Below are 24,388 nucleotides of genomic sequence, written 5' to 3'. Positions count from 1 at the left end.
AGGATGTTGGAGAAAGAACATTTATTGACTGAGGCAAATTGTATTGCCCTTTTCAGGAGTTATTTGGGTCATAATGAATTCAAAGACTTTCTTCTGTGCTGAAAGCTTTAGCTTAGTTGCAGCTGGATCACAATTTCTGTTCCTGGTAGTATTTAGCAAACTATTAAAAGTGAATGTCACTGCACAGAATTCCAAACATGACTGCAATCAGTAGAGAAAATATCCAGGGCGTGTGATGAGTTGTATCCTCTCATGTTGAACAATGCAGCTACAGATACAATGGAGGCACTGATGATAATCTTCCAAGAATCCTTAGATTGTGGAAAATTCTCAGAGGATTGAAAGATTGTGAACATAACACCATTATTCCAAAGATAGTTGGACAAAATAGGAAGCAAGTGTTGCCAATTTAGGTCAACCTGGGTAGATGTTCATGCCGGCAATGAAAGATGAAATAACAGGGTACTGAGTGTGCTATAACATCCTACAGAGTTAACATCCTTTCATAACGGGGAAATAATACTTGACAAACTTGCTACAGTGCTTTGAGAAGGAAACAAACATTACTGATGAAGGACCACCAGTTGACATTGAGATTTCAACAAAGCATTTGATAAGCTACAGCTCGTAAGGTGTCTCAAAAGAAAAGAGCCCATGTGTTCAAGGGTAGTATGTTCGGATGGACGGAGGACTGCATCGTAAATAGAAGTAGAGACGTAGCAGCAGGATGGTAACTGACAAGTCATGTACGGCCACAGAGCGAGTGCTGGGGAGGCCGTACACCTCATGTTGACTGGGTTGATTTCGGAAATGGCGGAGGGGATTGCTATGCTTAGGAAAGTTGGGCTACATTCATTGGAGTTTATAAGATTGAAAAAAACTTATTTTTTCGACATTTAAGATTCTTAAGAGGCTTGATAGTGTATATCCGTAGAGATTACTCCCATTTGTGAAAGATTTTACGACCAGAGGCCACATTTTCAAATTGGTTGCCTATTAATTCAGGGAAGAATTACTTCTTTCAGGTTGTAGCAATCTATTGAACACTTTAGCCAAGAAGATTTTAGAGGTAATGCCATTAATCATATGCTAGGTTGTAACGGCCAGGTTAATTTTTAAATCAAGAAACAATGATAATGAGAAAAGGGTCTAGGCCTGAAACGTCAGCTTTTGTGCTCCTGAGATGCTGCTTGGCCTGCTGTGTTCATCCAGCTTCACACTTTGTTATCTTGGATTCTCCAGCATCTGAGCTTCCCATTATCAGTGATAATGAGAAAAGGGTAGTCTTTACAGCTATGCTTAGGAAAGTTGGGCTACATTCATTGGAGTTTATAAGATTGAAAAAAATCTCATTTTTTCAACATTTAAGATGCTTAAGAGACTTGATAGTGTATATCCGTAAAGATTACTCCTGTTTGTGAAAGATTTTACGACCAGAGGCCATATTTTCAAATTGGTTGCCTATTAATTTAGGGGAAGAATTACTTCTTTCAGGTTGTAGCAATTTATTGAACACTTGAGCAGAGAAGGTTTTAGAGGTAATGCCATTAATTATATGCTCGGCTGAGATGGCCAGGTTAATTTTTAAATCAAGGAACAACCACAATGAGAAAAGGGTAGCCTTTACAGTGGAAGATACTTCAAGGATCCCCTTATTACTACAGAACACAGGGAGGAATTAAACACATCACTACCACACCATCACTACCATGAGAGAAGTAGCAATAGAAAATCTAATGGAGTAAAAGCAGATTGGACTCTTCGCCGTGATGGTTGACTTTCTAAGATTCTAAACAATGAGCTTCAGAGTCGGTATATGCATTGATTGTAATTTCCCAAAAAGGTTTAGATTCTAGAGAAGCATCTGAGGGCTGGAAAAATGCCGATGTGACGTCCCTATTTAAAAAGGAGAGAGGCAAAAAGAAGATAACTACAATCGAAACAGCCTGGCATCTATTGTTGGAAATATGTGGCAATCAACTATGAAGAAAATAATAGCAGAACATTTGGAAAATCAGAATCTAATCAAACAGAATCACCACAGCCTGCTGAAAGAGAAATTATGTCTGGCTAATTTGTTTGGGTTTTTGGAGGAAGTTTTGGAAGGAGAATTAATAGAGGAAAACCAGTAAATGTGTTGTGTTTGGACTTGGAGAAAGCATTTGAGAATGTACTCAAAAGTAATAAGCTGAGAGCTGAGGTTTTGAAGGTAGTATATTGCTTTGGATCAGTATGCTTTGCACGTTCTGGAAGGAGAGATCACATCTCGAGTGAAATGCACCAAGTGAATATATATTTTGGGGAACTTGGTGGCAACGCGGTAAGTCAGTGCAGAGTGTAAGAGGTGCCATTTGCTTGCTTTTTTTGCCTGATAGTTTGTAAGCATTTTTTTTTGAGACAGGGTAAATTGAAGCCAGAATCAGGGACCCGGAGGGTGAACCAGGCTCATTGGTTGGTGATCGCTTCTGGTTTAAGAATCTATTATCGGTAGCTTTCAGATTGCAAGTAAATCGGAGAAATATTTACAGGCTACAAACTAAAAGACCAGAATGTTTTCAAATCAAATTAAGATCGAAGTAATTGAAATGGAGATGCCAGGCCAGACGATGATTTATACCTACGTGACGGGGTATTGGTCAGACCCCATACTCCAGCTCAGGGTTGATGAACTGGAATCTCAGTTTTTACCAATCAACAAATCATGTGGGGGACAGTTACCGGGGAATGCTGTGCCTCAGGAGGCAGTCACACACCTTAGATTAACTAGCTGAAACTTGGTCAGTGGCCAGAGACGTGAGACTGTGACAAAGAACAGGGCAGGTGGAAGGATCCAGGATGTAGTGCAGAAGGAACCTTGGCCTTTGATCTTATCTAACAGGTTTGAGATTCTTTCTTCCTGTGTGGATGAGAGTGCAGGGTATAGGGAAGATGAGTAAACTGACTGTAGCACTGTGGTACAGGGGGACATTCCAGAGGAGATAAAAAGTGAAATGTAGTTATAATCAGAGGTAGTATAGTTAGGGGAATGAACACTGTTGGTTGTGATGAGGATCGAGAGTCTCGAAAGTAGTGTTGCCTGTCTGGTGCCCAGGTTCAGGATATTCCATCTCGGCTACAAAGGAACTTGAAGTGGGAGGAGTAGAAATCCAGCTGTCGTGGTCCACACAGGTACCATTGATATGGAAGAAAGAGGAAAGAGGTTCTGCTGAGGGATTATGAGCGCCAAGGTGCTGAGGTGAGAAAGCAGAACCAGAATGGTAATAATCTCTGGATGACTATCTGAGCAATTTGGCACGGTGTGAGCATAATTTATAGATGTAAATGCATTGTTCAAATGGTGGCATGGCAGAAATGTGTTTGAATTCATGGGACATTGGCATCGGTACGGGGAAGGAGGGAGTTGTTCTGGTGGTATCGGCTCGACGAGAATCATATTGGGACAAGTCTCCTGGCAAAATACAGAGCAAGGTCTCGGGGTAGGGCGCTAAAATAAAATGCCTGGAGTGGGTGAGCGCAGTTGCATGGAAAATTATGGAAAAAGTTAGAAGCTGGTAAGTCCTCAGCAAAGTTTCCAGAGCAAGTAATAGGACAAAAAGTTTGGAAATGTTCATGACTCTCACTTCAGGTGCAGCAGATAAGAAGGGTGGCTGCAAATGCCAGACTGAAGATGTTGTATTTAATGCAGGGAGTGTATGAAACTAAGTGAATGAGTTTGTGGTGCGCATTGAAATTGACAGATACATCACTCTGGGTATCACAGAAACAAGGTTGTTAGGGGTAAGTGTTAGGAACGAAATATCCAATGATTCATGTCCGATAGAAAGAACAGGCAAATGGACAGAGATAAGAAAGTGTGGAACTGGATGAGCAGAGCAGGCCAAGCAGCATCTCAGGAGCACAAAAGCTGACGTTTCGGGCCTAGACCCTTCTACTTCTGTGTGTTCATCCTGCTGTGTTCATCCAGCTCCACACTTTGTTACCTTGGATTCTGAAGCATCTTCAGTTCCCATTCTGTCTGATACAAATGGACAGAGATGCCAGGGTTGGCTTGTCAGTAAGAAATGAGGTCGCGCTGAAGGAACCACAGCTCTTGTGCTTGTTTATTAATGACTTGGAGGAAAGAGGTGCATGTGCTGTGGCTAAATTTGTAGATGACTCAAAAATATTTCGAAAGACAAGGCATGACAGAGAAACAGAGATTTACCAGGATGTTACTTGGGTTGGAATGTATTAGCTACAAGGAGGGTTTGGTGGAAATGTTGTATCATGATCAATGCAATGAGATCAACAATGACCTCACAGAATGATGGAGGAAATTCAATGGGCCAAGTAACTTTTTTAGTGAGTCTTCTTGTTTGACAATGCATTCATAAGGGTGTTTTTTTTCTCTCTTGAATGAAATGTGAAAATGAAATGTATACACTTCCTTTTCATCTGGGAATAAATAATTGTTCTGAACGATTTCCATTGACTAATAGCAATCTGACAAGCATCACAATGTAAAGAGATTTTTAGCTCCTTTTTAATTGTCAAGTTATTTTTTGGAATTAATTGGGCATATATTATTTGCATCTCAGGAAGTATGTTCATCACTGCACCTCAAAAAGTGCTCTGTTGTATGACAACAGCTTTTTAAAGATCACTTCAATGGTTGTGATTTTCAGTTGCCATAACACACATTAGATTACATTGTTGGCCAATCTGTCCATGATGATTTCATTATCTTAGGTTTCAAACAGACAAGGAAATATTGGTGATGCAATGAAGAGTTTGATTGTCAAATATAATTGCTGTTATAGTTTCCACTTGGAAGAAAGATTCACATCAAATTGACTGGTCAAGGAAATGGGACACTGACTGTGAGTACTTTGAATGTTCGAGTTATTCCTAAAATGAAAGTCATGACCTTGATGATTTTTCTTGCATGCAGATATGAAGAGACTCTTTTAAAATATCCTCTAGGTTAGTGGTTCAGGCATAAAAGTGTGATATGTATATTTATGTATATACATGTACATGCGGAATCTGAAAAGAAAATGACGAGAAATCACTTGTTGCAAGGTGAGAATGAGTTATCCAGATGGTAAGACCTGCCAATGTTGGTGTCTGAGATAACACATTGTGGAGCTGGAGGAACACAGCAGGGCAGGCAGCATCAGAGGCTCAAGAAAGTTGAGGTTTTGGATCAGGACCCTTCCTGAGAAATGGAGGGTGGAAGGGAGCTCAGAAACAAATAGCGTGGAGGGGGAGGAGGTGCTGGGGAAGGTAGGTGGGATGGTAATAAGTGAGTACTATCCAGATGAGTGAAATGGGATGCAGTGACTGAGTGAAGTGGGATGCAGCGACTGAGGGCAATGGGATGCAGCGACTGAGGGCAATGGGATGCAGCGACTGAGGGACATGGGATGCAGTGACTGAGGGACATGGGATGCAGTGACTGAGGGACATGGGGTGCAGTGACTGAGGGACATGGGGTGCAGTGACTGAGGGACATGGGGTGCAGTGACTGAGGGACATGGGGTGCAGTGACTGAGGGAGATGGGATGCAGTGACTGAGGGAGATGGGATGCAGTGACTGATGGAAATGGGATGCAGTGACTGAGGGAAAGAAGATGCAGTGACTGTGGGAAATGGCATACTGTGACTCAGGGTAATGGGATGCAGTGACTGAGGGGAATGGGATGCAGTGAGTTTTGGAATTTGAATACAGCGTCTGAGAGATACGGGAAACAGTGACTGATGGAAATGGGATGCAGTGACTGTGGGACATGGGATGCAGTGACTGAGTGAAATGCGATGCACTGACTGAGTGAAATGCGATGCACTGACTGAGTGAAATGCGATGCAGTGACTGAGTGAAATGGGCTGCAGTGACTGTTGGAAATGGGATGCAGTGACTGTGGTGAAGGAGATGCAGTGATTGAGTGAAATGGGATGCAGTGACTGAGTGAAATGAGGTGCAGTGACTGAGGGAAATGGGATGCAGTGACTGTGGTGAAGGAGATGCAGTGATTGAGTGAAATGGGATGCAGTGACTGAGTGAAATGCGAAGCAGTGACCGCCTTAAATGGGATGCAGTGACTGCGTGAAATGGGACGCAGTGACTGAGTGAAATGGGATGCAGTGACTGACTGAACTGGGATGCAGTGACTGAGTGAAATGCGATGCACTGACTGAGTGAAATGCGATGCACTGACTGAGTGAAATGCGATGCAGTGACTGAGTGAAATGGGCTGCAGTGACTGTTGGAAATGGGATGCAGTGACTGTGGTGAAGGAGATGCAGTGATTGAGTGAAATGGGATGCAGTGACTGAGTGAAATGAGGTGCAGTGACTGAGGGAAATGGGATGCAGTGACTGTGGTGAAGGAGATGCAGTGATTGAGTGAAATGGGATGCAGTGACTGAGTGAAATGCGAAGCAGTGACCGCCTTAAATGGGATGCAGTGACTGCGTGAAATGGGACGCAGTGACTGAGTGAAATGGGATGCAGTGACTGAGGGAAATGGGATGCAGTGACTGAGTGAAATGGGATGCAGTGTCTGTTGGAAATGGGATCCTGCAACTGAAGGTAATGGGATGCAGTGACTGAGGGTAATGGGATGCAGTGACTGAGTGAAATGGGATGCAGAGAATGAGGACAATGGGATGCAGTGAATGAGGACAATGGGATGCAGTGAATGAGGACAATGGGATGCAGTGAATGAGGACAATGGGATGCAGTGACTGAGGGCAATGGGATGCAGTGACTGAGGGCAATGGGATGCAGTGACTTAGGACAATGATATGCGGTGACTGAGGGAAATGGGATGCAGTGTCTGTGAGATAGGGGAAACAGTGACTGAGGGACATGGGATGCAGTGACTCTGGTGAAGGAGATGCAATGATTGAGTGAAATGGGATGCAGTGATTGAGTGAAATGGGAAGCACTGACTGAGTGAAATGGGATGCACTGACTGAGTTAAATGTGATGCAGAGGCTGAATGAAATGGGATGCAGTGACTGAGTGAAATGTGATTCAGTCACTGAGTGAAATGGGATATAGTCAGTGAGTGAAATGGGATGCAGTCAGTGAGTGAAATGTGTTGCAATCACTGAGTGAAATGCGATGCAGTGACTGAGGGGAATGGGATGCAGTGAGTGTGTGGAAATTTAATGCAGGGTCTGAGAAATACGGGAAACAGTGACTGATGAAAATGGGATGCAGTGACTGTGGGACATGGGATGCAGTGATTGTGTGAAATGTGATGCAGTGACTGAGTGAAATGTGATGCAGTGACTGAGTGAAATGCGATGCAGTGACTGAGTGAAATGGGCTGCAGTGACTGTTGGAAATGGGATGCAGTGACTGTGGTGAAGGAGATGCAGTGATTGAGTGAAATGGGATGCAGTGACTGAGTGAAATGAGATGCATTGACTGAGGGAAATGGGATGCAGCGACTGAGGGCAATGGGATGCAGTGACTGAGGGACATGGGATGCAGTGACTGAGGGACATGGGATGCAGTGACTGAGGGACATGGGGTGCAGTGACTGTGGGAGATGGGATGCAGTGACTGATGGAAATGGGATGCAGTGACTGAGGGAAAGAAGATGCAGTGACTGTGGGAAATGGCATACTGTGACTCAGGGTAATGGGATGCAGTGACTGAGGGGAATGGGATGCAGTGAGTTTTTGAATTTGAATACAGCGTCTGAGAGATACGGGAAACAGTGACTGATGGAAATGGGATGCAGTGACTGTGGGACATGGGATGCAGTGATTGAGTGAAATGCGATGCAGTGACTGAGTGAAATGCGATGCAGTGACTGAGTGAAATGGGCTGCAGTGACTGTTGGAAATGGGATGCAGTGACTGTGGTGAAGGAGATGCAGTGATTGAGTGAAATGGGATGCAGTGACTGAGGGAAATGCGAAGCAGTGACCGCCTTAAATGGGATGCAGTGACTGCGTGAAATGGGACGCAGTGACTGAGTGAAATGGGATGCAGTGACTGACTGAACTGGGATGCAGTGACTGAGTGAAATGGGATTGCCATGACTGTGGAAAGGAGATGCAGTGACTGAGGGAAATGGGATGCAGTGACTGATGGAAATGGTATGCAGTGACTGAGGGAAATGGGATGCAGTGACTGAGTGAAATGGGATGCAGTGACTGAAGGTAATGGGATGCAGTGACTGAGTGAAATGGGATGCAGTCACTGAGGGGAATCGGATGCAGTGACTGAGGGAAAGGAGATGCAGTGACTGTGGGAAATGGCATACTGTGACTCAGGGTAATGGGATGTAGTGACTGAGGGGAATGGGATGCAGTGACTGAGTGAAATGGGATACTGTGACTGTGGAAAGGAGATGCAGTGACGATGGGAAATGGGATGCAGTGACTGAGTGAAATGGGATGCAGTGACTTAGGGAAATGGGACACAGTGCCTGAGTGAAATGTGATGCACTGACTGAGTGGAATGGGATGCAGTGACTGAGGGGAATGGGATGCAGTGTCTGAGGGAAATGGGATGCTGTTACTGAGCGTACTGTGATGCAGTGACTGAGGGTAATGGGATGTAGTGACTGATGGTCATGGGATGCAGTGACTGAGAGAAATGGCCTGCAGTAACTGAGTGAAATGGGATGCAGTGACTGAGGAAAGGAGATGCACTGATTGTGGGAAATGGGAAGCAGTGACTGAGTGGAATGTGAAGCATTGAATGTGTGAAATGGGATGCAGGGGCTGTGTGAACTGGGACACGGTGACTGTGTGTACTGGGATGCAGTGGCTGAGTGAAATGCGATGCAGTGACTCAGGTACTGGGAAGGAGTGTTTGAATTAAGAGGGATGCAGTGCCCAAGCAGGCTTGGAGTGCAGTGACTTAGGGAAATGGGATACAGTGCCTGAGTGAAATGTGATGCACTGACTGAGGACAATGGGATGCAGTGACTGAGTGGAATGGGATGCAGTGACTGAGTGGAATGGGATGCAGTGACTGAGTGGAATGAGATGCAGTGGGGAGTGAAATGGGATGCAGTGAATGAGTGAAATGCGCGCAGTGACTGATAGAAATCGGATACAGTGACTGATGGAACTGGGATGCAGTGACTGACGGAACTGGGATGCGGTGACTGACGGAACTGGGATGCGGTGACTGACGGAACTGGGATGCGGTGACTGACGGAACTGGGATGCGGTGACTTTGTGAACTGGGATGCAGTGGCTGAGTGAATTGGGATGCAGTGGCTGAGTGAAATGGGATGCAGTGGGGAGTGAAATGGGATGCAGTGACTGAGTGAAATGGGATGCAGTGACTTAGGGAAAGGAAATGCAGTGTCTGTGGGAAATGGGATGCAGTGACTGAGGGTAATGGGATGCAGTGACTGAGGGTAATGGGATGCAGTGACTGAGTGAAAATGGATGCAGTGACTGAGTGAAATGCGATGCAGTGACTGAGGTCCTGGGAAGGAGTGACTGAGCTAATAGGGATGCAGTGCCCGAGCGGGCTTGGGGTGCAGTGACTGAGTGAAATGCGATGCAGTGACTTAAGGAATGGAAATGCAGTGTCTGTCGGATATAGGATGCTGCGACTGAGGGAAATGGGATGGAGTGACTGACGGAAATGGGATGCAGTGTCTGAGCGAAATGGGATGCAGTGACTGAGTGAAATGCGATGCAGTGACTGATTGAAATGGGATGCACTGACTGAGGGAAGTGGGATGCAGTGACTGAGGGAAATGGGATGCAGTGACTGAGTGAAATGGGATGCAGTGTCTGTTTGAAATGGGATCCTGCGACTGAAGTTAATGGGATGCAGTGACTGAGTGAAATGGGATGCAGTGACTGAGGGCAATGGGATGCAGTGACTGAGGGAAATGGGATGCAGTGTCTGATGGAAATGGGATGCAGTGACTGAGGGAAATGGGATGCAGTGACTGACGGAGATGGGATGCAGTGTCTGTTTGAAATGGGATCCTGCGACTGAAGTTAATGGGATGCAGTGACTGAGGGTAATGGGATGCAGTGACTGAGTGGAATGGGATGCAGTGACTGAGTGGAATGGGATGCAGTGACTGAGTGGAATGGGATGCAGTGACTGAGTGGAATGGGATGCAGTGACTGCGTGAAATGGGATGCAGTGAATGAGTGAAATGAGATGCAGGGACTGAGGGAAATGAGCGCAGTGACTGATCGAAATCGGATACAGTGATTGATGGAACTGGGATGCAGTGACTGAAGGAAATGGGATGCGGTGACTTTGTGTACTGGGATGTGGTGACTGTGTGAACTGGGATGCGGTGACTATGTGAAATGGGATGCAGTGGCTGAGTGAAATGGGTTGCAGTGGCTGAGTGAAATGGGATGCAGTGGCTGAGTGAAATGGGATGCAGTGACTGAGTGAAATGGGATGCAGTGACTGAGTGAAATGGGATACAGTGACTGACTGAAATGGGATGCAGTGACTGAGGACAATGGGTTGCAGTGACTGAGGGAAATGGGAAGGAGTGACTGAGTTAATAGGGATGCAGTGACTGGGAAATGGGATGCAGTGACAGTGGGAAATGGGATGCAGTGACTGATGGAAATGGGACGCAGTGACTGATGGAAATGGGACGCAGTGGCTGAGTGAAATGGGACGCAGTGACTGAGTGAAATGGAATTGCCGTGACTGTGGAAAGGAGATGCATTGACTGAGGAAATAGGATGCAGTGACTGAGGGAAATGTGATGCACTGACTGAGTGAAATGGTATGCAGTGACTGAGTGAAATGGTATGCAGTGACTGAGTGGAATGGGATGCAGTGACTGAGTGAAATGTGATGCAGTGACTGCGTGAAAGGAGATGCCGTGGGGAATGCAGTGACTGGTGGAAATAAGATGCAGTGTCTTAGGGAAATGAAATGCAGTGTCTGTGGGAAATGGTATGCTGGGACTGAGGGTAATGGGATGCAATGACTGATGGAAATGGAAGCAGTGACTGAGTGAAATGGGATGCAGTGACGGAGGTACTGGGTAGGAGTGACTGAGTTAATAGGGATGCAGTGCCCGAGCGGGCTTGGGGTGCAGTGACTTAGGGAAATGGGATACAGTGCCTGAGTGAAATGTGACGCACTGACTGAATGAAATGGGATGCAGTGACTGAGGATAATGGGATGCAGTGACTGAGGGAAATGGGATGCAGTGACTGGGAAATGGGATGCAGTGATTGATGGAAATGGGACGCAGTGACTGAGGGAAATGAGATGCCGAGACTGAGTGAACTGGGATGCAGTGACTGATTGAAATGGTATGCAGTGTCTGTTGGAAATGGGATCCTGCGACTGAAGGTAATGGGATGCAGTGACTGAGGGTAATGGGATGCAGTGACTGAGGGTAATGGGATGCAGTGACTGAGTGAAATGGGATGCAGTGACTGAGGACAATGGGATGCAGTGACTGAGGACAATGGGATGCAGTGACTGAGGGCAATGGGATGCAGTGACTGAGTGAAATGGGATGCAGTAACTGGTGGAAATGGGATGCTGTGACTGATCGAAATGGGACGCAGTGACTGAGGGAAATGGGATGCAGTGACTGGGAAATGGGATGCAGTGATAGATGGAAATGGGACGCAGTGACTGAGGGAAATGAGATGCCGAGACAGAGTGAACTGGGATGCAGTGACTGATGGAAATGGTATGCAGTGTCTGTTGGAAATGGGATCCTGCGACTGAAGGTAATGGGATGCAGTGACTGAGGGTAATGGGATGCAGTGACTGAGGACAATGGGATGCAGTGACTGAGTGGAGTGGGATGCAGTGACTGAGGGCAATGGGATGCAGAGACTGAGTGAAATGGGATGCAGTAACTGGTGGAAATGGGATGCAGTGACTGATCGAAATGGGATGCAGTGATTGATGGAAATGGTACGCAGTGACTGAGGGAAATGGGATGCCGAGACTGAGTGAACTGGTGGAAATGGGATCCTGCGACTGAAGGTAATGGGATGCAGTGACTGAGGGTAATGGGATGCAGTGACTGAGGGAAAGAAGATGCAGTGACTGTGGGAAATGGCATACTGTGACTCAGGGTAATGGGATGCAGTGACTGAGGGGAATGGGATGCAGTGAGTTTTTGAATTTGAATACAGCGTCTGAGAGATACGGGAAACAGTGACTGATGGAAATGGGATGCAGTGACTGTGGGACATGGGATGCAGTGATTGAGTGAAATGCGATGCAGTGACTGAGTGAAATGCGATGCAGTGACTGAGTGAAATGGGCTGCAGTGACTGTTGGAAATGGGATGCAGTGACTGTGGTGAAGGAGATGCAGTGATTGAGTGAAATGGGATGCAGTGACTGAGGGAAATGCGAAGCAGTGACCGCCTTAAATGGGATGCAGTGACTGCGTGAAATGGGACGCAGTGACTGAGTGAAATGGGATGCAGTGACTGACTGAACTGGGATGCAGTGACTGAGTGAAATGGGATTGCCATGACTGTGGAAAGGAGATGCAGTGACTGAGGGAAATGGGATGCAGTGACTGATGGAAATGGTATGCAGTGACTGAGGGAAATGGGATGCAGTGACTGAGTGAAATGGGATGCAGTGACTGAAGGTAATGGGATGCAGTGACTGAGTGAAATGGGATGCAGTCACTGAGGGGAATCGGATGCAGTGACTGAGGGAAAGGAGATGCAGTGACTGTGGGAAATGGCATACTGTGACTGAGGGTAATGGGATGCAGTGACTGAGGACAATGGGATGCAGTGACTGAGGGCAATGGGATGCAGTGACTGAGTGAAATGGGATGCAGTAACTGGTGGAAATGGGATGCTGTGACTGATCGAAATGGGATGCAGTGACTAACAGTAATTGGATGGAGTGACGGACGGTAATGGGATGCAGTGACTGAGGGAAATGGGACGCAGTGTCAGAGTGAAATAGGATGCAGTCAATGAGTGAAATGGCCGGCAGTGATTGAGTGATGTGGGATGCAGTGACTGAGGGAAATGGGATGCAGTGGCTGAGTGAAATGGGATGCTCTGACTCTTGGAAATGGGATGCAGTGACTGTTGGAAATGGATTGCAGTGACTGTTGGCAAAGGGATGCAGTCACTGTTGGAAATGGGATGCAGTGACTGAGGGAAAGGAGATGCAGTGACTGTGGGAAATGGGATACTGTGACTGTGGAAAGGAGATGCAGTGACTATGGGAAATGGGATGCAGTGACTGAGTGAAATGGGATGCAGTGACTTAGGGAAATGGGATACAGTGCCTGAGTGAAATGTGATGCTGTTACTGAGCGTACTGTGATGCAGTGACTGAGGGTAATGGGATGTAGTGACTGATGGTCATGGGATGCAGTGACTGAGAGAAATGGCCTGCAGTAACTGAGTGAAATGGGATGCAGTGACTGAGGAAAGGAGATGCACTGATTGTGGGAAATGGGAAGCAGTGACTGAGTGGAATGTGAAGCATTGAATGTGTGAAATGGGATGCAGGGGCTGTGTGAACTGTGACACGGTGACTGTGTGTACTGAGATGCAGTGGCTGAGTGAAATGCGATGCAGTGACTCAGGTACTGGGAAGGAGTGTTTGAATTAAGAGGGATGCAGTGCCCGAGCAGGCTTGGAGTGCAGTGACTTAGGGAAATGGGATACAGTGCCTGAGTGAAATGTGATGCACTGACTGAGTGGAATGGGATGCAGTGACTGAGTGGAATGGGATGCAGTGACTGAGTGGAATGAGATGCAGCGGGGAGTGAAATGGGATGCAGTGAATGAGTGAAATGCGCGCAGTGACTGATAGAAATCGGATACAGTGACTGATGGAACTGGGATGCAGTGACTGACGGAACTGGGATGCGGTGACTTTGTGAACTGGGATGCAGTGGCTGAGTGAATTGGGATGCAGTGGCTGAGTGAAATGGGATGCAGTGGGGAGTGAAATGGGATGCAGTGACTGGTGGAAATGAGATGCAGTGACTTAGGGAAAGGAAATGCAGTGACTGAGGGTAATGGGATGCAGTGACTGAGTGAAATGGGATGCAGTGACTGATTGAAATGGGATGCACTGACTGAGGGAAGTGGGATGCAGTGACTGAGGGAAGTGGGATGCAGTGACTGAGGGAAATGGGATGCAGTGACTGATGGAAATGGTATGCAGTGACTGTGGGAAATGGGATGCAGTGACTGACGGAAATGGGATGCAGTGTCTGTTTGAAATGGGATCCTGCGCCTGAAGTTAATGGGATGCAGTGACTGAGTGAAATGGGATGCAGTGACTGAGTGAAATGGGATGCAGTGACTGAGTGAAATGGGATGCAGTGACTGAGTGAAATGGGATGCAGTGACTGAGGACAATGGTATGCAGTGACTGAGGGAAATGGTATGCAGTGACTGAGGGAAATGGGATGCAGTGACTGAGTGGAATGGGATGCAGTGACTGCTGAAATGGGATGCAGTGAATGAGTGAAATGAGATGCAGTGACTGAGGGAAATGCGCGCAGTGACTGATAGAAATCGGATACAGTGATTGATGGAACTGGGATGCAGTGACTGAAGGAAATGGGATGCGGTGACTTTGTGTACTGGGATGTGTTGACTGTGTGAACTGGGATGCGGTGACTATGTGAACTGGGCTGCAGTGGCTGAGTGAAATGGGATGCAGTGACTGAGTGAAATGGGATGCAGTGACTGAGTGAAATGGGATGCAGTGACTGAGGACAATGGGATGCAGTGACTGAGGGCAATGGGATGCAGTGACTGAGGGAAATGGGATGCAGTGACTGAGGGAAATGGGATGCAGTGACTGGGAAATGGGACGCAGTGACAGTGGGAAATGGGACGCAGTGACTGATGGAAATGGGACGCAGTGACTGAGTGAAATGGGACCCAGTGACTGAGTGAAATGGGACCCAGTGACTGAGTGAAATGGGACGCAGTGACTGAGTGAAATGGGACGCAGTGGCTGAGTGAAATGGGACGCAGTGACTGAGTGAAATGAAATTGCCGTGACCGTGGAAAGGAGATGCATTGACTGAGGAAATAGGATGCAGTGACTGAGGGAAATGTGATGCACTGACTGAGTGAAATGGGATGCAGTGACTGAGTGGAATGGGATGCAGTGTCTGATGGAAATGGTATGCAGTGACTGAGGGAAATGGGATGCAGTGACTGACGGAAATGGGATGCAGTGTCTGTTTGAAATGGGATCCTGCTCCTGAAGTTAATGGTATGCAGTGACTGAGGGAAATGGGATGCAGTGACGGACGGAGATGGGATGCAGTGTCTGTTTGAAATGGGATCCAGCGACTGAAGGTAATGGGATGCAGTGACTGAGTGAAATGGGATGCAGTGACTGAGTGAAATGAGATGCAGTGACACGGACATGGGATGCAGTGACTGAGGGAATTGGGATGCAGTGACTGCGTGAAATGGGATGCAGTGGGGAATGAAATGGGATGCAGTGACTGGTGGAAATAAGATGCAGTGTCTGAGGGAAATGAAATGCAGTGTCTGTGGGAAATGGTATGCTGGGACTGAGGGTAATGGGATGCAATGACTGATGGAAATGGAAGCAGTGACTGAGTGAAATGGGATGCAGTGACGGAGGTACTGGGTAGGAGTGACTGAGTTAATAGGGATGCAGTGCCCGAGCGGGCTTGGGGTGCAGTGACTTAGGGAAATGGGATACAGTGCCTGAGTGAAATGTGACGCACTGACTGAATGAAATGGGATGCAGTGAATGAGTGAAATGAGATGCAGTGACTGATAGAAATCGGATACAGTGATTGATGGAACTGGGATGCAGTAACTGACGGAAATGGGATGCGGTGACTTTGTGAACTGGGATGTGGTGACTGTGTGACGTGGGATGCGGTGACTATGTGAACTGGGATGCAGTGGCTGAGTGAAATGGGATGCAGTGGCTGAGTGAAATGGGATGCAGTGGGGCGTGAAATGGGATGCAGTGACTGCTGGAAATGAGATGCAATGACTGAGGGAAAGGAAATGCAGTGACTGTGGGAAATGGGATGCTGCGACTGGGGGTAATGGGATGCAGTGACTGAGGGTAATGGGATGTACTGACTGATGGAAATGGATGCAGTGACTGAGTGAAATGGGATGCAGTGACTGAGTGGAATGGGATGCAGTGACTGAGGTACTGGGAAGGAGTGACTGAGTTTATAGGGATGCAGTGCCCGAGCGGGCTTGGGGTGCAGTGACTGAGTGAAATGGGATGCAGTGTCTGATGGAAATGGTATGCAGTGACTGAGGGAAATGGGATGCAGTGACTGACGGAGATGGGATGCAGTGTCTGTTTGAAATGGGATCCTGCGACTGAGGGTAATGGGATGCAGTGACTGAGGGTAATGGGATGCAGTGACTGAGGGTAATGGGATGCAGTGACTGAGTGAAATGGGATGCAGTGACTGAGTGAAATGAGATGCAGTGACACACGGACATGGGATGCAGTGACTGAGGGAATTGGGATGCAGTGACTGAGTGAAATGGGATGCAGTGACTGAGTGAAATGGGATGCAGTGACTGAGTGAAATGCGATGCAGTGACTGAGTGAAATGCGATGCACTGACTGAGTGAAATGGGATGCATTGTTTGACGGAAATGAGATGCAGTGACTGAGGGAAATGGGATGCAGTGAATGAGCGAAATTGGATGCAGTGACCAAGTGAAATGAGATGCAGTGACTGAGCGAAATGGGATGCAGTATTAGTGGGAAGTAGGATGCAATCACTGATTGAAATGAGATGCAGTGGGAAATGGGATACCGTGAGTGTCGGAAATTGAATGCAGCATCTGTGAGATACGGGAACCAGTGACTGAATGAAATGGGATGCAGTGACTGAGGCAAATTGGATGCAGTGACTGAGTGAACTGGGATGCAGTGTCTGATTGAAATGGGATGCAGTTAATGAGTGAAATGAGATGCAATGACTGATGGAAATTGAATGCAGTGACAGAGTGACATGAGCTGCAGTGCCTGATGGAAATGGGATGCAGTTACTGTGGGACATGAGATGCAGTGACTGAGGTCCTGGGAAGGAGTGACTGAGTTAATGGGATGCAGTGCCCGAGCGGGCTTGGAGTACAGTGACTGAGGGAAATGGGATACAGTGGCTGAGAGAAATTAGATGCACTGTCTTAGTGAAATGAGATGCACTGTCTTCGTGAAATGGGATGCACTGTCTTCGTGAAATGGGATGCAGTGGCTGAGTGAAATGGGATGCAGTAACTGGTGGAAATGGAATGCAGTGACTGATCGAAATGGGATGCGGTGACTGACAGTAATTGGATGGAGTGACGGACGGTAATGGGATGCAGTGACTGAGGGAAACGGGACGCAGTGTCAGAGTGAAATGGGATGCAGTCAATGAGTGAAATGGCCTGCAGTGATTGAGTGATTTGGGATGCATTGACTGAGTGAAATGGAATGCAGTGGCTGAGTGAAATGGGATACACTGACTCTTGGAAATGGGATGCAGTGACTGTTGGAAATGGATTGCAGTGACTGTTGGCAATGGGATGCAGTCACTGTTGGAAATGGGATGCTGTGACTGAGCGTACTGTGGTGCAGTGACTGAGGGTAATGGGATGTAGTGACTGATGGTAATGGGATGCAGTGACTGAGGGAAATGGCCTGCAGTGACTGAGTGAAATGGAATGCAATGACTGAGGAAAGGAGATGCAGTGACTGTGGGTAATGGGAAGCGGTGACTGAATGGAATGTGAAGCATTGAATGAGTGAAATGAGGTGCAGTAACTGTTTGAAATGGGATGCTGTGGCTGTGTGAACTGGGATGCGGTGACTGTGTGAACTGGGATGCGGTGACTGTGTGAACTGGGATGCAGTGGCTGAGTGAAATGCGATACAGTGACTCAGGTACTGGGAAGGAGTGACTGAATTAATAGGGGTGCAATGCCCGAGCGGGCTTGGGGTGCAGTGACTTAGGGAAATGGGATGCAGTGACTGCGTGAAATGGGATGCAGTAAATGAGTGAAATGAGATGCAGTGACTGAGTGAAATGCGCGCAGTGACTGATAGAAATCGGATACAGTGACTGATGGAACTGGGATGCAATGACTGACGGAACTGGGATGTGGTGACTGTGTGAAGTGGGATGCGGTTACTATGTGAACTGGGATGCAGTGGCTGAGTGAAATGGGATGCAGTGCGGAGTGAAATGGGATGCAGTGACTGGTGGAAATGAGATGCAGTGACGAAGGGAAAGGAAATGCAGTGTCTGTGGGAAATGGGATGCTGCGACTGAGGGTAATGGGATGCAGTGACTGATGGAAATGGAATTGCCGTGACTGTGGAAAGGAGATGCATTGACTGAGGAAATAGGATGCAGTGACTGAGGGAAATGTGATGCACTGACTCAGTGGAATGGGATGCAGTGACTGAGTGAAATGGGATGCCGTGACTGAGTGAAATGGGATGCCGTGACTGAGTGAAATGGGATGCCGTGACTGAGTGAAATGGGATGCAGTGACTGAGTGAAATGCGATGCAGTGACTGCGTGAAATGAGATGCAGTGGGGAATGAAATGGGATGCAGTGACTGGTGGAAATAAGATACAGTGTCTTAGGGAAATGAAATGCAGTGTCTGTGGGAAATGGTATGCTGGGACTGAGGGTAATGGGATGCAATGACTGATGGAAATGGAAGCAGTGACTGAGTGAAATGGGATGCAGTGACGGAGGTACTGGGTAGGAGTGACTGAGTTAATAGGGATGCAGTGCCCGAGTGGGCTTGGGGTGCAGTGACTTAGGGAAATGGGATACAGTGCCTGAGTGAAATGTGACGCACTGACTGAATGAAATGGGATGCAGTGACTGAGTGAAATGCGATGCAGTGACTGAGTGAAATGCGATGCAGTGACTGAGTGAAATGTGATGCAGTGACTGCGTGAAATGGGATGCAGTGACTGAGTGGAATGGGATGCAGTGAATGAGTGAAATGAGATGCAGTGACTGAGTGAAATGCGCGCAGTGACTGGTAGAAATCAGATACAGTGATTGATGGAACTGGGATGCGGTGACTGACGGAAATGGGATGCGGTGACTTTGTGAACTGGGATGTGGTGACTGTGTGAAGTGGGATGCGGTGACTATGTGAACTGGGATGCAGTGGCTGAGTGAAATGGGATGCAGTGGCTGAGTGAAATGGGATGCAGTGGGGCGTGAAATGGGATGCAGTGACTGCTGGAAATGAGATGCAATGACTAAGGGAAAGGAAATGCAGTGTCTGTGGGAAATGGGATGCTGCGACTGAGGGTAATGGGATGCAGTGACTGAGGGTAATGGGATGTACTGACTGATGGAAATGGATGCAGTGACTGAGTGAAATGGGATGCAGTGACTGAGTGAAATGCGATGCAGTGACTGAGGTACTGGGAATGAGTGACTGAGTTTCTAGGGATGCAGTGCCCGAGCGGGCTTGGGGTGCAGTGACTGAGTGAAATGGGATGCAGTGACTGCGTGAAATGGGATGCAGTGAATGAGTGAAATGAGATGCAGTGACTGAGTCAAATGCGCGCAGTGACTGATAGAAATCGGATACAGTGACTGATGGAACTGGGATGCAATGACTGACGGAACTGGGATGCGGTGACTGTGTGAACTGGGATGCGGTGACTATGTGAACTGGGATGTGGTGACTGTGTGAACTGGGATGCAGTGGCTGAGTGAAATGGGATGCAGTGACTGGTGGAAATGAGATGCAGTGACGAAGGGAAAGGAAATGCAGTGTCTGTGCGAAATGGGATGCTGCGACTGAGGGTAATGGGATGCAGTGACTGATGGAAATGGATGCAGTGACTGAGTGAAATGGGATGCAGTGACTGAGTGAAATGCGATGCAGTGACTGAGGTACTGGGAAGGAGTGACTGAGTTAATAGGGATGCAGTGACTGAGTGAAATGGGATGCAGTGACTGAGTGAAATGAGATGCAGTGACACACGGACATGGGATGCAGTGACTGAGTGAAATGGGATGCAGTGACTGAGTGAAATGGGATGCAGTGACTGAGGTACTGGGAAGGAGTGACTGAGTTAATAGGGATCCAGTGACTGACGGAAATGGGATGCAGTGACTGAGTGAAATGAGATGCAGTGTCTGATGGAAATGGCATGCAGTGACTGAGGGTAATGGGATGCAGTGACTGAGTGAAATGGGATGCAGTGACTGAGTGAAATGAGATGCAGTGTCACACGGACATGGGATGCAGTGACTGAGGGAATTGGGATGCAGTGACTGAGTGAAATGCGATGCAGTGACTGAGTGAAATGCGATGCAGTGACTGAGTGAAATGCGATGCAGTGACTGAGTGAAATGCGATGCACTGACTGAGTGAAATGGGATGCAGTGACTGAGTGCAATGAGATGCATTGTTTGACGGAAATGAGATGCAGTGACTGAGGGAAATGGGATGCAGTGAATGAGCGAAATTGGATGCAGTGACCAAGTGAAATGAGATGCAGTGACTGAGCGAAATGGGATGCAGTATTTGTGGGAAGTAGGATGCAATCACTGATTGAAATGAGATGCAGTGGGAAATGGGATACCGTGAGTGTCGGAAATTGAATGCAGCGTCTGTGAGATACGGGAACCAGTGACTGATGGAAATGGGATGCAGTGACTGAGGACAATGGGATGCAGTGACTGAGGGCAATGGGATGCAGTGACTGAGTGAAATGGGATGCAGTAACTGGTGGAAATGGGATGCTGTGACTGATCGAAATGGGACGCAGTGACTGAGGGAAATGGGATGCAGTGACTGGGAAATGGGATGCAGTGATTGATGGAAATGGGACGCAGTGACTGAGGGAAATGAGATGCCGAGACAGAGTGAACTGGGATGCAGTGACTGATGGAAATGGTATGCAGTGTCTGTTGGAAATGGGATCCTGCGACTGAAGGTAATGGGATGCAGTGACTGAGGGTAATGGGATGCAGTGACTGAGGACAATGGGATGCAGTGTCTGAGTGAAGTGGGATGCAGTGACTGAGGGCAATGGGATGCAGAGACTGAGTGAAATGGGATGCAGTAACTGGTGGAAATGGGATGCAGTGACTGATCGAAATGGGATGCAGTGATTGATGGAAATGGTACGCAGTGACTGAGGGAAATGAGATGCCGAGACTGAGTGAACTGGTGGAAATGGGATCCTGCGACTGAAGGTAATGGGATGCAGTGACTGAGGGTAATGGGATGCAGTGACTGAGGGTAATGGGATGCAGTGACTGAGGGTAATGGGATGCAGTGACTGAGTGAAATGGGATGCAGTGACTGAGGGTAATGGGATGCAGTGACTGAGGGTAATGGGATGCAGTGACTGAGGGTAATGGGATGCAGTGACTGAGGGTAATGGGATGCAGTGACTGAGGACAATGGGATGCAGTGACTGAGGGCAATGGGATGCAGTGACTGAGTGGAATGGGATGCAGTGACTGAGTGGAATGGGATGCAGTGACTGAGTGGAATGGGATGCAGTGACTGCGTGAAATGGGATGCAGTGAATGAGTGAAATGAGATGCAGGGACTGAGGGAAATGAGCGCAGTGACTGATCGAAATCGGATACAGTGATTGATGGAACTGGGATGCAGTGACTGAAGGAAATGGGATGCGGTGACTTTGTGTACTGGGATGTGGTGACTGTGTGAACTGGGATGCGGTGACTATGTGAAATGGGATGCAGTGGCTGAGTGAAATGGGTTGCAGTGGCTGAGTGAAATGGGATGCAGTGGCTGAGTGAAATGGGATGCAGTGACTGAGTGAAATGGGATGCAGTGACTGAGTGAAATGGGATACAGTGACTGACTGAAATGGGATGCAGTGACTGAGGACAATGGGTTGCAGTGACTGAGGGAAATGGGAAGGAGTGACTGAGTTAATAGGGATGCAGTGACTGGGAAATGGGATGCAGTGACAGTGGGAAATGGGATGCAGTGACTGATGGAAATGGGACGCAGTGACTGATGGAAATGGGACGCAGTGGCTGAGTGAAATGGGACGCAGTGACTGAGTGAAATGGAATTGCCGTGACTGTGGAAAGGAGATGCATTGACTGAGGAAATAGGATGCAGTGACTGAGGGAAATGTGATGCACTGACTGAGTGAAATGGTATGCAGTGACTGAGTGAAATGGTATGCAGTGACTGAGTGGAATGGGATGCAGTGACTGAGTGAAATGTGATGCAGTGACTGCGTGAAAGGAGATGCCGTGGGGAATGCAGTGACTGGTGGAAATAAGATGCAGTGTCTTAGGGAAATGAAATGCAGTGTCTGTGGGAAATGGTATGCTGGGACTGAGGGTAATGGGATGCAATGACTGATGGAAATGGAAGCAGTGACTGAGTGAAATGGGATGCAGTGACGGAGGTACTGGGTAGGAGTGACTGAGTTAATAGGGATGCAGTGCCCGAGCGGGCTTGGGGTGCAGTGACTTAGGGAAATGGGATACAGTGCCTGAGTGAAATGTGACGCACTGACTGAATGAAATGGGATGCAGTGACTGAGGATAATGGGATGCAGTGACTGAGGGAAATGGGATGCAGTGACTGGGAAATGGGATGCAGTGATTGATGGAAATGGGACGCAGTGACTGAGGGAAATGAGATGCCGAGACTGAGTGAACTGGGATGCAGTGACTGATTGAAATGGTATGCAGTGTCTGTTGGAAATGGGATCCTGCGACTGAAGGTAATGGGATGCAGTGACTGAGGGTAATGGGATGCAGTGACTGAGGGTAATGGGATGCAGTGACTGAGTGAAATGGGATGCAGTGACTGAGGACAATGGGATGCAGTGACTGAGGGCAATGGGATGCAGTGACTGAGTGAAATGGGATGCAGTAACTGGTGGAAATGGGATGCTGTGACTGATCGAAATGGGACGCAGTGACTGAGGGAAATGGGATGCAGTGACTGGGAAATGGGATGCAGTGATAGATGGAAATGGGACGCAGTGACTGAGGGAAATGAGATGCCGAGACAGAGTGAACTGGGATGCAGTGACTGATGGAAATGGTATGCAGTGTCTGTTGGAAATGGGATCCTGCGACTGAAGGTAATGGGATGCAGTGACTGAGGGTAATGGGATGCAGTGACTGAGGACAATGGGATGCAGTGACTGAGTGGAGTGGGATGCAGTGACTGAGGGCAATGGGATGCAGAGACTGAGTGAAATGGGATGCAGTAACTGGTGGAAATGGGATGCAGTGACTGATCGAAATGGGATGCAGTGATTGATGGAAATGGTACGCAGTGACTGAGGGAAATGGGATGCCGAGACTGAGTGAACTGGTGGAAATGGGATCCTGCGACTGAAGGTAATGGGATGCAGTGACTGAGGGTAATGGGATGCAGTGACTGTGGGAAATGGCATACTGTGACTCAGGGTAATGGGATGCAGTGACTGAGGGGAATGGGATGCAGTGAGTTTTTGAATTTGAATACAGCGTCTGAGAGATACGGGAAACAGTGACTGATGGAAATGGGATGCAGTGACTGTGGGACATGGGATGCAGTGATTGAGTGAAATGCGATGCAGTGACTGAGTGAAATGCGATGCAGTGACTGAGTGAAATGGGCTGCAGTGACTGTTGGAAATGGGATGCAGTGACTGTGGTGAAGGAGATGCAGTGATTGAGTGAAATGGGATGCAGTGACTGAGGGAAATGCGAAGCAGTGACCGCCTTAAATGGGATGCAGTGACTGCGTGAAATGGGACGCAGTGACTGAGTGAAATGGGATGCAGTGACTGACTGAACTGGGATGCAGTGACTGAGTGAAATGGGATTGCCATGACTGTGGAAAGGAGATGCAGTGACTGAGGGAAATGGGATGCAGTGACTGATGGAAATGGTATGCAGTGACTGAGGGAAATGGGATGCAGTGACTGAGTGAAATGGGATGCAGTGACTGAAGGTAATGGGATGCAGTGACTGAGTGAAATGGGATGCAGTCACTGAGGGGAATCGGATGCAGTGACTGAGGGAAAGGAGATGCAGTGACTGTGGGAAATGGCATACTGTGACTGAGGGTAATGGGATGCAGTGACTGAGGACAATGGGATGCAGTGACTGAGGGCAATGGGATGCAGTGACTGAGTGAAATGGGATGCAGTAACTGGTGGAAATGGGATGCTGTGACTGATCGAAATGGGATGCAGTGACTAACAGTAATTGGATGGAGTGACGGACGGTAATGGGATGCAGTGACTGAGGGAAATGGGACGCAGTGTCAGAGTGAAATAGGATGCAGTCAATGAGTGAAATGGCCGGCAGTGATTGAGTGATGTGGGATGCAGTGACTGAGGGAAATGGGATGCAGTGGCTGAGTGAAATGGGATGCTCTGACTCTTGGAAATGGGATGCAGTGACTGTTGGAAATGGA

The sequence above is a fragment of the Stegostoma tigrinum genome, unplaced genomic scaffold (genome assembly GCF_030684315.1).
Source record: "Stegostoma tigrinum isolate sSteTig4 unplaced genomic scaffold, sSteTig4.hap1 scaffold_254, whole genome shotgun sequence".
In the NCBI taxonomy this organism is placed as follows: domain Eukaryota; kingdom Metazoa; phylum Chordata; class Chondrichthyes; order Orectolobiformes; family Stegostomatidae; genus Stegostoma; species Stegostoma tigrinum.
The sequence above is the reverse complement of the archived record's forward strand: the minus strand, read 5'-3'. Positions refer to the sequence as shown.